The 15,633-nt window shown below is 43.0% G+C and overlaps 1 protein-coding gene across 7 annotated transcripts in view; it reads right to left on the reverse strand.

The window, feature by feature from the left end:
* Nucleotides 1-15,633, reverse strand: part of FGF13 (fibroblast growth factor 13) — a 577,206-nt gene that overhangs the window by 96,395 nt on the left and 465,178 nt on the right. The gene's annotated exons all lie outside the window — the stretch shown is intronic.

Here is a 15,633-nt window from a genome sequence, read left to right on the forward strand (position 1 = left end):
CTGTGCCGGAGGAAACCCTACCCGCCCCGGACCTGTCCTCCCTCAAGGACTTCCCCACCATCCTCCCTCCCACCCCCACCAGTGGCCCAACAGGTAGCCGGAAACTGAAACCTGAGAGCCCAACAGGAGAGAAACCCACCACCTCCACCAAACGGCCCAATGGGACCAGAGCCAGTAGTGGAGGACCTTGAGTCTGTGGGGGAGGAGGAGGAAGAGGAGGAAGAGGAGATCATGGTCGACCCCGAGCCTGACCTCACCCTCATCCTCAACCTCAGTCAGATGATCGATGATGTAATTGAGGAGCTGTGTCTGACCCAGAACACAGGAGAGGCAGAGGACACAATGGGAGAGTCACCCCCCCCTCCGGGGAGGTAAGTTCGGCCCCTTGCTGACTAGACCTCATACCCTTTTTAATTACGGCTGAGATCTCCATCTTTTCCATTAATGTGAGGAGTATCAAGGATACATCTAGAAGGCAAGCGGTGCTAACCTTTCTTTCTACTCAGCAGAGTGATTTCTACATGCTTCAGGAGTGCGCAGTGGACCCTTGGTCCCTTCTACTGGTCTGGGGGTGGTGATTGAAAATCCGCAGGGGTAGCCATTCTTGTCAGGGGTGGGCGCTTCACGGTTGACTCTATCCATGAGCTAGTCTGTGGCCGTCTTTTGGTCATAGATGGCTCGTGGGTGGAAGAGCCAGTTAGGCTCATCAACGTGTACGCCTCCCCACAAAGATAAGAATGCACGGCTGGAACTTTTCTAGACCCTGCGGACCCAACTCGTCACCACCAGAACAGTAGTGATCGGCGGTGGTTTTAACTGTCCATTCGAGGAGGACGGGCGCAGCTCCAGCATGTACGCAAAACTTGATGCTACCTCTAGGCTGCTCAGGGAGATGATCTCTGAGGCTTCCTTGCTGGACGCCGTGGGATCCATAGGGAGAGGTTCTGTGAACTATTCATGGTGCTGACCCGACGGATCCGTGTGTTCCAGTGCAGTGAAGTGCTCACTTCAAGGGCAGTCAGGCATCGTTCTCCATGGTCCCATGCTTTTTCTCTGACCACAGGGCCATTCACTTTCAGGGTGTCCTGGGTGAGGGCGTTGCCCACAGCCCTGGTTCCTGGAAGCTGAATAGTAACCTGCTGGAAAATTAGGAACTGATGGGGGAACTCAGGGAGGCCTATGTCACCTGGAAGGAGGAAAAGAAATTCTTCAGAAGGGTAAGTGAGTGGTGGTAGTTTGTGAGTCAGCTTCTTTCAGGCAAGGGGATGCCAGCAAGTGTGTGCCAGGAAGAGAGAACTCAGGAGACTGCAATGTCAGTTGCAGTCCCTGCAGGACCTTCACCACTGTGGCTGGGACGTTAGGCAGGACCTGGAGGACACCAAGAAGAGCCTGAAAGAGCACTTTGAGGAATAATCCAGGCACATTGTCTTCCGTGCCAAGGTGGAGAATCTTGAGAAAAGTGAGAAGTGTAATTCTTTAGTTTTCAGAAAAATTTTACTTGGGACACACACCCTTGTCAGAGCTGCGTGATGAGACCGGAGCACTCCAGAAGGGGAGGCTGGGATGCAAGTGGTCAGCGACTACTACACCAACTTCTACTTCCCAAAAGAAACAGACACCTTAGGCGGCCGACAGGTTCCTGTCAGGTATCTGTAACCAAATTGATCCTGCAGGTTCATCGGCCACCAACACTCCCTTGGAGTTGGAGGAGCTGCACTCTGCCGCTAAATTCTTTAGGCGGGGCAGGACCCCGGGCTGTGATGGTCTCCCAGTTGAGCTCTATGTAGCGCTGCGGGATCTCGTGGGCCTGGACCTGCTAGAGCTGTACAAGGAGATGGTGGTGAAGGGCAGAATGCCTCGGTCGCTGAGGGAGGGGATGATCACGATTGTGTATAAGCGGAAGGGGGAGAGTTTGGATTTGAAAAATTGGCGTCCGATCTCTCTCTTGAACGTGGACTACAAAATCCTTGCCAAAGTTTTAGCCAACAGGCTGAAGTCTGTCATTGGACAGATCATCAGTTCAGACTTGTGGCATTCCTGGTCGCAGGATTGCGAAGAGCCTTGCGATTTTTCGGGACACGGTCCAGTACATTCATGGCCGCCGTGTGCACGCAGCCATGGTCAGTCTTGACCAGGAGAAGGCCTTTGACCGTGTCTCCCATGAGTTTATGTGCAGAGCTCTGTGCAGGTTTGGTCTTGGGGAAATGTTTTCTTTGTATGTGAATGTAATGTATAATGACATCTGTCGTTTGGTGTTGGTGAATGGTTGAAAAATTGACCCATTTCCAGTTCGGTCTGGGGTCAGACAAGGCTTCCCTCTCTCACCTCTGCTATTTCTTTGCTGTATAGAGCTCTTCACCCAAAGCATCAGACGGAACCCAGAAATCAGAGGGATCACCGCACCAGGACCGGACAGACGGGAGGTCAAGTGCTCACTCTACATGGATGACGTGACGGGGGTCTGTGCCGACCGGCGCTCCATCGACACAATCGCCCAGACCTTTGAGGACTTCAGCCAAGCTTCAGGGGCAAAGGTCAACTGCGGGAAGTCAGAAGTCATGCTCTTCGGAAAGTGGTTCCTGCCTTCTTCTGCACCCATTCCTTTCAGCGTCAAGACGGACTTCATCAAAATTCTTGGGGTCTGGTTTGGAGCTGAGGGTGCAGCCCTGAAATCCTGGGAGGAGAGACTGGCCAAGATGCGTCAGAAGTTTGGACTTTGGAGTCTCAGTGAACTCACCATAGAAGGTAAAACACTGGTACTCCGCAGCAAGATTCTCCCTGTGTTGCGGTACCCCGCCCAGGCCTGGCCCCCCCAGGTTAACACCTGCAAGGCCATCACCAGGGCGGTGTTTCACTTCCTCTAGGGCTCCAAAATGGACAGAGTGAAGCGGGCGGTTATGTTTAAGGAACCTCCCAAGGGCGGTATGGGCGTGCCTGACATCTCCACTCTACTGAGAGTGTTCTTTGCTTGTAACTGCATCCACAGGACTTTGGTTGACAGAACTTTGGACTCTGGCAGTAACTCCATGTCCCGTTTTTTCCCCCTGCCTCTTTGGAGGTCCCTTGGATAGGACAAATGAGACAGTTCCATCCCCTACAACTGGGACACTCCTTGGTATTACTTGAACACTTTCAAGTTTATTAAGGAGCTGGGGCTACATGAAGTTAAGCCTGACTTGTGGAAGCCAAAAACTATCCACAAGTTGATTAGGGCATCAGACATTGTTGAGTCTGTTCCAGGCCTCCCTTCAGCCACTTGCAAAGTGGTCTGAAGGAATGTTTCTTCAAAGAGACTCACCAACAGGCACAAAGATCTGGCATGGATGGCAATCCAAGGGGGGTTGCTGCTCAGGACATTCATGCATGCCAGAAACCTGTGCAGATGCAGGCACTGCCCTTTAGTATCATCCAGGAGGAAACTGCTTTGCATGTTTTCTAGGAGTGCCCTTTTGCACAGCGCCCGTTGGGGGCCTTGGAACCTGAACTTAAAGACTTTGTACCACAGACTGCAATCACATACTTTGGTGTGTTGAACGGACTCTTCTGTGGAACCCATTCACAGGAGGACATTGACAGTGCCTGGCGGGTGCTGTGTTGCTTTAAGGACGCTGCATGGTGCACCAGAAAGCGCCTCATCCCCCAGTGGGAGAGGATGTCCATCGAGGACTGTCGCAGACTGGTTCACAGTCTGCTCAGAGACTATAACTTAATGGACTTTAAGGAGGAAGAGGAGGTCTGAAGATTCCCCCCCCCCCCCTGTCTATCCTTTGGCAGTTCAATAAAGCTTCGGGCCTGTGAACTCTTTTTCCACCTCCCCTATCCCGCCCCACTCCCCATCACACCCGTTGCCTATTGGAATGCAATTTAGTTATTTGACTGGCTATTTACATGTTTTTAGTTAATGCTTTCAGGGTAATGCGGCGTCATGCATGATGTGATGGTTCAGGGTATTACTACTCTGCACAACACATTAGGCATCATACTGCAGAATGAATGTAATTTATTTGTATGCTTGGAACTGTATTTTTATGTAGTGTATTTATGCGCTGCGTCGCAGTACAGAGTGGAATGTACCCTGTTGAAGTATTTGTTTTTTTGTATATTTTTATGCAAAATAAAGTATACATTTTCCTTAAAAAAAAACTGGTGTGGCAGTGATCAGGAACACTGTTGATGAGCTACACTAGTCTGGCGACCCCAAAGCTGGTCTGCTGATGATCAAGAGCACTGTTGATGGCTGAACTGTTCTGGTAACACTGGCTCTGGTGTGACAGTGATCAGGAAAACTGTTGCTGGAAGACACCCTGTCTGGTGACACTGGGACTGGTGTAATGGCACATATTATTACTCCCAGGAAGATGATGTTATCATTGCGGAGAAGCTGAACATTTCAGGACTGTGTCTGATCTAACTGCTAACTGATATACACACCACGGCTAAGCTAAATGCTACTGGGCACCGGTGGTTGACTGCTTTGTCTGGGTTCCAATTCAGCTTGAAGTCTCTCTCCAAAAGGCCTTATGGCTCAGATGCCCCCCACAGACAGCTGGGCATAACTAACTCCAACCCCCTTATCATCCTCAATAGGACTCCTAGCTCCCTCTATTACCTTCAAAATTTTGGGGGAGGTAGTCCAGGGGGTCACACTAGATTATTAGCGTGAGAGAGATAGGAGATTTTTACCCTCTCCCTTGAACAACACCCCCTGTTATTTAATAGTCACTTAGATCACTTTATTTCACCTTGTGATATTGGTGGGATTTCCAACCAATACATATTCTTGTACTTGTTAATGTCTCTAGTTTATTCTATTTCTTCTATAACAACACTTATATTCAAAATGGTGGGGTGGACTTTGGCAGAGATATATATAACTACCCCCGGTCCCCTCACCTCTCGGACCTCATCTACTAGCCCCTGCTGGTTTTATACATATTCGGCCCATTGGTGTTTTACTGGTGGTCTCTATATGTATGTGGAGCCTGCATATGCTGACAGGCATGGCCAAATCTCTTCCAATTTTTCTCCGTTTCTATATTTTTCTTGATGCTGCATTTTTAGATTCGTATTATTGTACCTCTATTAAATGTTGCACATTGGAGTTAGATAAAGGATTCACATAACTTAGATTTTTTATTTTTTATCCTTACTAGTCTTATGATAAGACAGTAAGATTGTGAAAACTGCAGAAAGGATTCATCTCGGTATACATTTGAATTGTTTTTGAGAATGGCATGTAAAAGATCCGGTGATATGACTTCCGGTATTTGTGATCAGGTATATCTATTTTTTAATGCTTCCTCCTCCATGACCTTCACATTGCTTGCATTCCAGATCTTGGATTAATGTATTGACACTTCCTAAGACCTGTGATACGCAGATCGCCGCACTGTTTGCGTTCCAGGCCTCGGATTGACAAACTATCACGGCCTATAGCCTGTGATATGCAAGCCCTGAGCGGTCTGACGTCATCCTGCAGTAGAAAGATCACGTGACCGCGGTGCTGCCAATGTGAGATTAAGGGTGACACATCACCGCCGATTGGAGGTCGAAAGTGAGGCTTGGTTCCTGACCACCTTCAGGGGGATAGGATTGGCTCTCTAAACAACATGTGACCTAGTGGTCACTGATGACGCCGCCGTATCCGGAAGTCATACACGGCATCAGCGTTAATGGGATTTTTTTGATTGTCAGTTACAATATATATAAGCGCAGTGGATGGGGGGAAAATTCATACCCCAGCAGAAGTCTTTGAGGATGAAACACGTCGGGATCTTATGCATTTACCCTTACCATCACCCACTGCGCAACTTTTTAAAATTTTGGCATTTTTATTACTTTGAGCCCAGTTTTTACCGCCCAATTTTTGTAATTAATTGCAAAATTTTCTTCCTTTTTTAATAAACGTTGTTACGTTTGTGAAAGATTTACACTATGTGGAAGTTTTTTCCTTCTCTTTGCCCATCTACACGGTAACAGTTGCTGATGGAACCTCTCTCACCGTCTGAGGATTGAGACAGCCCTGGGACCCCAGCGGAGTCGTACCAAGGAGATACCTCCAGATGACATCTGTCGAGCTGTATTGCACTAGAGGCGTGTTATCCGGAGCTACCAGGGGAGATCCTATCCGAGACCATCTCACGGGTTTACAGCCTCACACCGCTTGACGGTACAAGCTCGTTTGACTCACCACCACGGGCCTGTGAGTCCACCTTATCTGGTAAGGGCATTGTACACCTATTTTCTTTGAGCCAATATCACCATATTAAGGAAGGATTGACCTATGTGCAAGGATACGGCCAACATTTTCTGTTTTGACACACTTAAAAGGACTGCCTGCACCTAGAGTGATATGAAACAATCCAGAATTATCCCATCATTTGGTGGTGGACTCTAAAAGTCATCCTTATATTCATTACCCTGATGGACTTTTAATTTCACATTTGTTGGTCTATTTATAGGGTTGTAGGAGCAGTACTACATATCATTGTGTTACTCCCAATTTTTCAGATTTTTTTTTTTTTTTTTTTTGACACTTAGGTAAAAGTAGAATCACCTTATCCAATATTGATTCATCGGTTATCACCTTATTGTTTTCAATCATTGCTGATATTAAGTTTGAGTTTTTTATTACACATGTAATTTATCACTACACATGCAATTTTTACCATTGTTTATTTTTGGTTTTAAGATATTTTAAGTGGGGAAGTTATTATCCCTCCATACACTCCCAGGATCATCACTAGGATATTTGGTATATGTATGGGGATTATCACCTTATAATTCTCACTTCACCAAACCTTTCTTTGCACATACCCTGGGACTGTGCACATCTACTTATCACTTTTGGTATTAATACCTTTTCTGATCATATCACCATTTAGCACCACACTTTATTATTTTCTCACACATTTACACGGGTCAGGTTGTTGTGTTGGCTGCTGCTTTTTGTAGGAGTTGGCGCAAATCTTTTTTATAAATTTACACTCTTCTAGACATGCTTGGGACTTTCTCAGCTGAAAAGAAACAGCAGTGGACCAGACTCTTTGCACCTGTAGTACATGCTTATAATATCACTGAAAACAAGGCTACGGGCAATTCACCGCACCTGCTGATGTTTGGGAGGGAATCTCAACTATCTGTTCATTTGGCCTTAGGCACTTTCTTAGATCAGATGTCGATAACATCTCACTGAGGATATGTAGATCACTTAAGAAAGAATTTGAAAATAGCATATGAAAAAGCTCTGGGGGTCTCCGATGCCCAAAGTCTTAAAAAAAAGGACTTTGACCTTAAAGTGGTGTTCCGGCCAAAATTATACTTTTTAACTAAAAATACCCCTATAATACACAAGCTTAATGTATTCTAGTAAAGTTAGTCTGTAAACTAAGGTCTGTTTTGTTAGTTTATAGCAGTAGTTTATTATTTTATAAACTTACAGCAGGCCGTGGCCATCTTAATTCTGGGCATCTGAAGCCAGACTGTATTTCTTCCTGGATCTCATCCTTGCAGATCTCGCACATGCTCAGTGCAGCACAAGCAGTGTAATAGGTTTCAGGTCAGGTTTCCATGGCAACAGCAGTGTCAGAGGAAGTTGCCACCCCTTCCCAGAAGTCATTGCAAACAGAAAATGATGCGATGGGCCGCGGGCCAGGGAGGAGGAAGTGAAAAATGAATACAGCAGATATACAGTAAGTGCTGAGAAAAAAAATTAAAAAATATCCAATTCGTTTACGGTGCACAGTTTAGTGAGGGATGCTGAAGAGTTGTAAAAGTGGGTGGAACTCCACTTTAAAGTAAGAAAGTAAAGTAAGAATACAAGACTTGAAGCATGAAGAGTATTGCTGAGAAATCTGGGTGTTCCAGGGAAACACAAACTAACGGAAAGCTTGAAGTCTTACCCTTTTATAGTCTGAAAACTCCTGCCTGGGCTTCCGGCCTACCAAATCTCTTTTTGGGAAGAGATCGAAAGGATTGTGAGAGGTCACCGTAGCATCCCGGGGACTGGTGAGAGGGCTATTTGTTGATTGCTGATGCTGCTAGCAGCAAGTGAGAGCACTCAGAGCAGGACCCCAAGTGTACCTAATCCATACTGCACTCTATATCAGACTTATTCCAAACATAGACTGCATACTTATACCAATCCTATACCGCATTATACTGAAACTTTACCACACCTGAACCACCTCTACCTTTCTTTTCACCTGTACAGAGACCATACCATATCTATACAGCATGCAGGTTAACTGGGGCTGTCGTTAAGTACAAAGTCACTCTTAAAGGGCCCAATGATAGCAGAAGAATCAGAATCAGATCAGAATGAACTGGCTGAGATTCGAACTATGTATGAATGTACCAAGTTGATTGATTGATCAACTTGGGTACAACCAGCTAGTCAGATTTTACCTGCAATTATTGCTAGCGGCTGCTATAGTCGCTAGCAATAATCACTGTCCTCCCCCAGGTGGGGACAGTGGCTTTCCTTGCCATCTTCTGCCCCCCACCTGCTGGGAGAAGACAATGGCCCAGCAGGAGGGATTCTGGGATTCCCGCATCAAGACTGTCTGTGTTGATTGGGTAATCGATCAAGATTCTTTCAGAAAGAAATTCACTCTGTGTAATGCTGACCTAATGGAGCCAAGACATAAAATCAAAGCTGGAAATGTACATATCTTAATTACAGAAAGTGACATATATTTTTTGAGACCATAGAGAGGGGGAGAGATTCCAATAAGGAAGTGACTGCTCTGGCCTTCAACATAATGGAGGCGTCCAGCAAGAAGAAACAAGAGCAATGCTGGATGCAATTTACAACATTACTTTTGGTAGCATAATTATTCATGAAATCTACACTCTTTTGTTAAATAACGTTAATTGTTATGAAACGGTTATGATAAACTCCTCTTCCAGATGGCAGTGGTGGTGCTTGGCAATTCAATATTCAACCACTGCTTCTATCACTTGGAGATGAGAAAGGACTCTTGTCCCTCCTTGTGTAATCTCCAACTAGAATCAACTTGGAGACTTGGTGTCCTCATGTCCAGCAGAACATTTATTACTGTGAAAGCAAAGGGATGGTGAGTATAAACTGCTGCATGAGCTGGATTTAAAGTGAACCTGTAGTTTTGCCCTGCATGTAATTACAGACCCGTTTCCCCTTAGTTTTTCATGTTCTATCATTCTGCCATCACTGCAGTTTCTTCATTTTCTGTCCTTGAGCCTGCAATCACACCTGAACAGAGCACATTTCTAGTGATTTTCATGTTGTTGCGAATGTAAATGTGTGTTTTTAAAGCATATTACAAGCTTTGTGCAACAGTTTTTTCACATTTATCAAGCTTCAGTTATTTGTTTCCTGGGCTGCGCAAGGATAGAAATACAGTTCTAGAGGTGAAAAGTAGTTTTTTCAAGTGCAAAAACATGCACAAAACTGCCTATATTGTGTGTTTTCAGGAGTTGTGATTGAAGTCTATAGGGGCAAAACCGTCTGATTATGTAAAAAAAAAATAGCTTATGTACTGCTTTGAGCGCAGGACATTGAGCTTAAAGTGACTGGGTGTTGAAATGTGAACAGGCGCAATACTAATGAGATTCTGCATGTTCATGTATTTACACTGAGCAAAATTATAAACACAACACTTTTGTGTTTGCCCCTATTTATCATAAGCTGAACTCAAAGATCTACACAAAAGGCCTATTTCTCTCAATTATTGTTCACAAATCTGTCTAAATCTGTGTTAGTGAGCACTTCTCCTTTGCCGCGTTAATCCAACCACCTCACAGGTGTGGCATATCAAGATGCTGATTAGACAGCATGATTATTGCACAGGTGTGCCTTAGGCTGGCCACAATAAAAGGCCACTCCAAAATGTTCAGTTTTATTACACAGCACAATGCCACAGATGTTGCAAGTTTTAAGAGAGCGTGAAATTGGCATGCTGGCTGCAGGAATGTCCACCAGAGCTGTCGCCCTTGAATTAAATGTTAATTTCTCTACCATAAGCCTTCTCCAAAGGCGTTTCAGAGAATTTGGCAGTATGTCCAAATGGCCTCACAACCGCAAACCACATGTAAGCACACCAGCCCAGGACCTCCACATCTAGCGTCTTCACCTCCAAGCTCGTCTGAGACCAGACACCCGGACAGCTGCTGCAACAATCGGTTTGCATAACCAAAGAATTTCTGCACGAACTGTCAGAAACTGTCTCAGGGAAGCTCATCTGCATGCTTGTCATCCTCATAGGGGTCTCGACCTGACTGCAGTTCATCATCGTAACTGACTTGAGTGGGCAAATGCTCACATTTGATGGCGTCTATGGAGAGATGTTCTCTTCATGGATGTTTCCTGGTTTTCACTGTACAGGGCAGATGGCAGACAGTGTGTATGGCGTCATGTGGGTGAGCAGTTTGCTGATGTCAATGTTATGGATCAAGTGGCCCATGGTGGCAGTGGGTTATAGTATGGGCAGGCATATACTATGGACAACGAACACAGGTGCATTTTATTGATGGCATTTTGAATGCACAGAGATACCGTGACGAGATCCTGAGGCCCATTTTTGTGCCATTCATCCACGACCATTACCTTATGTTGCAGCATGATAATGCACAACCCCATGTTGCAAGGATCTGTACACAATTCCTGGAAGCTGAAAATATCCCAGTTCTTGCATGGCCAGCATACTCATCGGACATGTCACACATTGAGCATGTTTGGGATGCTCTGGATCGGTGTATACGCCAGCGTGTTCCAGTTCCTGCCAATATCCAGCAACTTCGCTCAGTCATTGAGGAGGAATGGACCAACATTCCACAGGCCACAATCAACCTGATCAACTCTATGCGAAGGAGATGTACTGCAATGCGTGAGGCAAATGGTGGTCACACCAGATACTGACTGGTTTTCGGACCACACTACCCCCCCCCAATACAGTAAAACTGCACATTTTAGAATGGCCTTTTATTGTGGCCAGCCTAAGGCACACCTGTGCAATATCCATGCTGTCTAGTCAGCATCTTGATATGCGACCTGTGAGGTGGATGGATTATCTCAGCAAAGGAGAAGTGCTCACTAACACAGATTTAGACAGATTTGTGAACAATATTTGAGAGAAATAGGTCTTTTATGTACATAGAAAAAGTCATAGATCTTTGAGTTCAGCTCATGAGAAATAGGGGCAAACACAAAAGTGTTGCGTTTATAATTTTGTTCAGTGTATTATACACTAGATAATTGGCATGTGTTGCTTTGTTTTATCTGCTGGGAGTATTTTATGTCACATTTTAATGACAGCACTCTGCAAATCTATTTGTTGTATCACATTTCTACATTTCCAACATTTGTTTATTTTGTTGTTTTTTTTTTTCTCATTTGATAATTCAAACCCATGTCAGACAAGTCCATTTTAATCTTTAACTTATTATAAGCTATATATATAATTTTTTTTGTTTTTGTTTTTTGTTTTTTCAATAACTTTTATTTATGCTACGTAGTTATCATGCTGTTTTTTTTATGCATACACACTAATTAAAATAATTTTATCAAATTCTTTTATTTTTTTATTCTATCTGAACAAAATATGCACATAATTGTTTTAACCATAGATACACATATTCAGTTTGACAGATCATGAGTAGCTTATCAACAAATTTATTTGGTCTTTTGCATGATTAGTGTTACTAAATGTCTGTTACAACAATAAATAATGTACATAGCTTCACTGATAACATTTAAATTACACACTGGTTGTCAGTATACTGTATGTTGATTTGTATACATAGAAGTCTTGTTTTATTTTATAGCCCTCATCAAGAAGCTGCATGACATTTGGAAAGCATAGTCTCAGAATTCCTCTGTTCACAGCAAAACATTTGTAATTTTATTTGAAACAATGGATAAAACATATTTGTTTAAAAATATTCAGGCCTGTATGTATTATGAGGCAAAAAACAGGTATATCATGAAAACAATATCTGGCATCTAAACGTTACGAATACATGCAATTAAAGATTTTAACCAAACAAACACCCAACGTGTTTCAGTATCTTCTTTCTTCAGGGGTGTATCCATACATAGGAATGCAGTAAGTATTTAAAACAAAATGCCAGTTTTTATACAGTATATCACTGAAGTTGCATCAAAATGTAAAATGTCCTGCTTCTGGATATCATTCCCCAACGGGGCCAGGAGGCAAGCCAGGATCCAGGTAACAGGGTACCCGCCAATGAAGGCTACTAGAGCCAGAAAACAGTCCACCCGGAGGTTAATCCACAGCTTGCAGGGATCACTGTGATTAACAAAGATTATATCCATGCCATAAAGAAAAGGGCATACGGTTCCTCATGAAAGGAGCAGGAATTTGCTCCATGTGTTCTCGCTGCAGAATGGGAGGAAAAAGGACTTCAGTCTCCTCCTCCTCTTCTCCATACCATGGGGGGGGGGGGGGGTTGTAGTCCACGAAGATAACAGGGACAGGGAGTACAGGAAATTTTCAGCTCCTAAAATTTTCAACCAGATGAACAGCTATTTTTTGCACATGCTGAACACATATAATAAAATTTTGCAGGTGAAAAAATGTGCATTTATTATTGTTTCTGGAGCCTCTAAAGCATTGCACCAGCAATCAGCAGATCTGGTGCCATGCAGGTCTCCTGCAAACCTGTCAGTGTATCTGTGTGCCTGTACATTGTAGGGGCAAGCAGATACAATCTGACAGGAAGACTCAATAAACTACCACAGCACTCCACAGCGTTGTGGTAGTTAATTGAAAACTGCAAGCCATCAGCCACAAAGGCTGTCGGGACTTGTAGTTTTCCATTCTCAGAGGACTGTGAATGAGTGAGGTGGCCAGGCAGGCAGAGCGTTTTTTTTTAAAAGCTATCGGAGGGGAGAAGACCCTCGCTAGTTGTCAGAGCGGGGAATTGGGGGGAATGGGGGCTGGTCTGTTCTTAACATGTTACATTACATCCTGAATATGGGTGTAACATGTTACAAATAGTGAAGGAGCAAATAACAGAAATGTATTGTTAGAGCTTACATACACTTTAAACTTTAAAGTCATCTTTCACTACCCTGTCCATAGCGTGACAACGCTGATGCACAATTTTACTAAAAAGCAAATAGTGTTGTCAACAGTATCAACATGTAATAAAACTATATTATGCTGGGCTCAGAAAAACAAAACTGCTGTTTTTCCAAGAAAAGTAAGTTTCCATATTTGCCCATCGTTCCACTTTAAGATCCAACTCTGGTCTACTCAAATTCACCCTACTTAATTCTGCTTACATAATCCACCCCAACTTTAAGACCCCTTTCACACTGAGGCGCTTTACAGGCGCTATAGCACTAAAAATAGCGCCTGTAAAGCACCTCTCCTGTCACTCCAATGTAAAAAGCCTAAAGGCTTTCACACTGGAGCGGTGCGCTAGCAGGAAGATAAAAAAAGTCCTGCTAGCAGGACTTTTTTTCACTTTAGGAGTGTATACACCGCTTTTTCACTTTTTCACTTTAGGAGTATTTACACTGCTCCTAAAGTGCTCCTGCCTATTGAAACCAATGGGCAACGCTGCCGAAGTGCTGGCAAAGCGTCGCTTTTAACCCTTTTTTGGCTGATTGCTAGAAGTAAAAGCACATTGATAGTGGCCGAAAAGTGCAGCTAAAACAGTGGTAAAGCGCCGCTAAAAATATCGCTGTGAGTGTGAAAGTGCCCTAAATTACAACACTTTGAGGCTGGAATATAATGAAAATACCGCTTCTGCTATAATCAAGACTGTCGGAAGGCACATATCCTTGCATTTGGACCTTGTGCAAGCTTTTAGTTGGCAGATGTGTATTCACCAAAAATGTTAGAAAGGAACAAGGATTACACTCTAGTTCTATTATCTAAAACAAAGTGAAAAAAAAACATAAAACAGAATAAAAAATGACTCTCTTAAAATCTTGTAAATCCTCAAACAGCCTCTAGAGAACCTACAGATGCTAAGTAATCTTTATTAAGAATTTACACTGTAGAATAGCAATAAAATGCAAACATTTCCAAAGTGCGCACATTTAAAATGCTGTTTCAAATGAACCCGTCTCTCCATTTGGCTGAGCTTCATGCAGTTAATAAGGATATTGGAGAGAGAGATAAAACCCGCTACAGTGCATGTCTCAGCTAGTACAAGAACATCAATTATCATAACTCATTAGAGCATTGTGGGTGCCTGGGAAATGGTTTCATACAGTGCAGAAAGTATATTAACACTGGGATACACCATTCTGGCTACAGAATTAGGCATTAAACATAAGATTTAGGTTTAAACTGGGATCTATATTTAGATTCTCTTAAAAAAAACTTGGGTATTGTGGACGTGGAATAATTGTATTTATATTCCTCTGCTCCCAGATTGTTTGGCTTTTGCGCTAGGTGTAGGTAATCCATTGGCAAACATTTATAGAGTACAATTGGAAAAACACCTTTGTTCCTCTATTTATCTCAGATTCCTGTTTGTTGTTTTAGCTTCTAAAAAGTATACCAGCCAATGAAATATCAAAATGTAAAAAGAGTCATTTTGTCAACTGCACATAGACAGAAATAAATGGTTTGTTCTTGTCTCCAGAGAAAGGCTGAGAGCAACAGAAAATCAGCATGAGTTGGAACCACATCAAGACATTTATACCTCAGTTAGGGCCAACGACAGCAGAATCAGTTTCCAGGACACAATGTCCATCGGTGAAAATGACAAACAAAATCAACAAAATTGTATTCAGAGGTGAACACTGGTAGCTTTCATTATCAACTGGCTATCTTTTTTGGGGATATACCAGTAATGATTCCCTTCCACTGACTGACTTCCTATTTCCATTATTGTATTTAATTCTGATCATACATGCAATTGGTTGATATAACAAAAGTTTTAGTGAAAGAATAATATCTTTCAGATGAATGCATAATACACTTTGAAAAGGAGCAATCATCGTTCCTGATGCAAAATAGAATACATTTTTTTCTTCTCCTTTGTGTAGAAAGATTGTTTTTGAGAGCAAGAGAATTTAAAATGAGTGAACATTTATGTTAATGCGTATTAACAGCTTCAATCCTTTTGTTTGATTGAATGGTCTGCCTGCCATTTTCTTCTGCATTTGGTACATATACAAAAGATCTCTAGCTCTGTGCAAGTCTGGGTCTCTCATAAGTTGTGAGTAACCTCCAAAAAATTCAGTGTACCTATTCCTTTATACACTATATTGTCAAAAAGTATTGGGACACCTGCTTAATGGAGAGAAAGAAAAAATGCAGCGCTAAAGAGAAAGTATCAAGCATTAATACGTGATATTCAATGTCTCAAAGTACGTGTGATTGTATGTGTGTGAAAAATATGTAAATCTAAGAACCGGAATATGTTAAGGGTTTGACCTCCAAAGCATCCGTTTAGGATGTACACCTTTAACTAAAACCTATATGTATAAATAGGACCATATATCTAAACAGAGTAAGTATATGTTAGTTATCCACGGATTAACGTGAATGTTCATGCATATAGAAGTCCATTAAATATCAGGTAAGTACAAAAATGTTGGTACACCCTGGAGGGGAAATAAGATATTCAAGTGTTGATAGTAGATCCACCACTGTATTTAAAAATGGGAGG

Source organism: Aquarana catesbeiana, linkage group LG09 (genome assembly GCF_042186555.1).
Source record: "Aquarana catesbeiana isolate 2022-GZ linkage group LG09, ASM4218655v1, whole genome shotgun sequence".
Taxonomy (NCBI): Eukaryota; Metazoa; Chordata; class Amphibia; order Anura; family Ranidae; genus Aquarana; species Aquarana catesbeiana.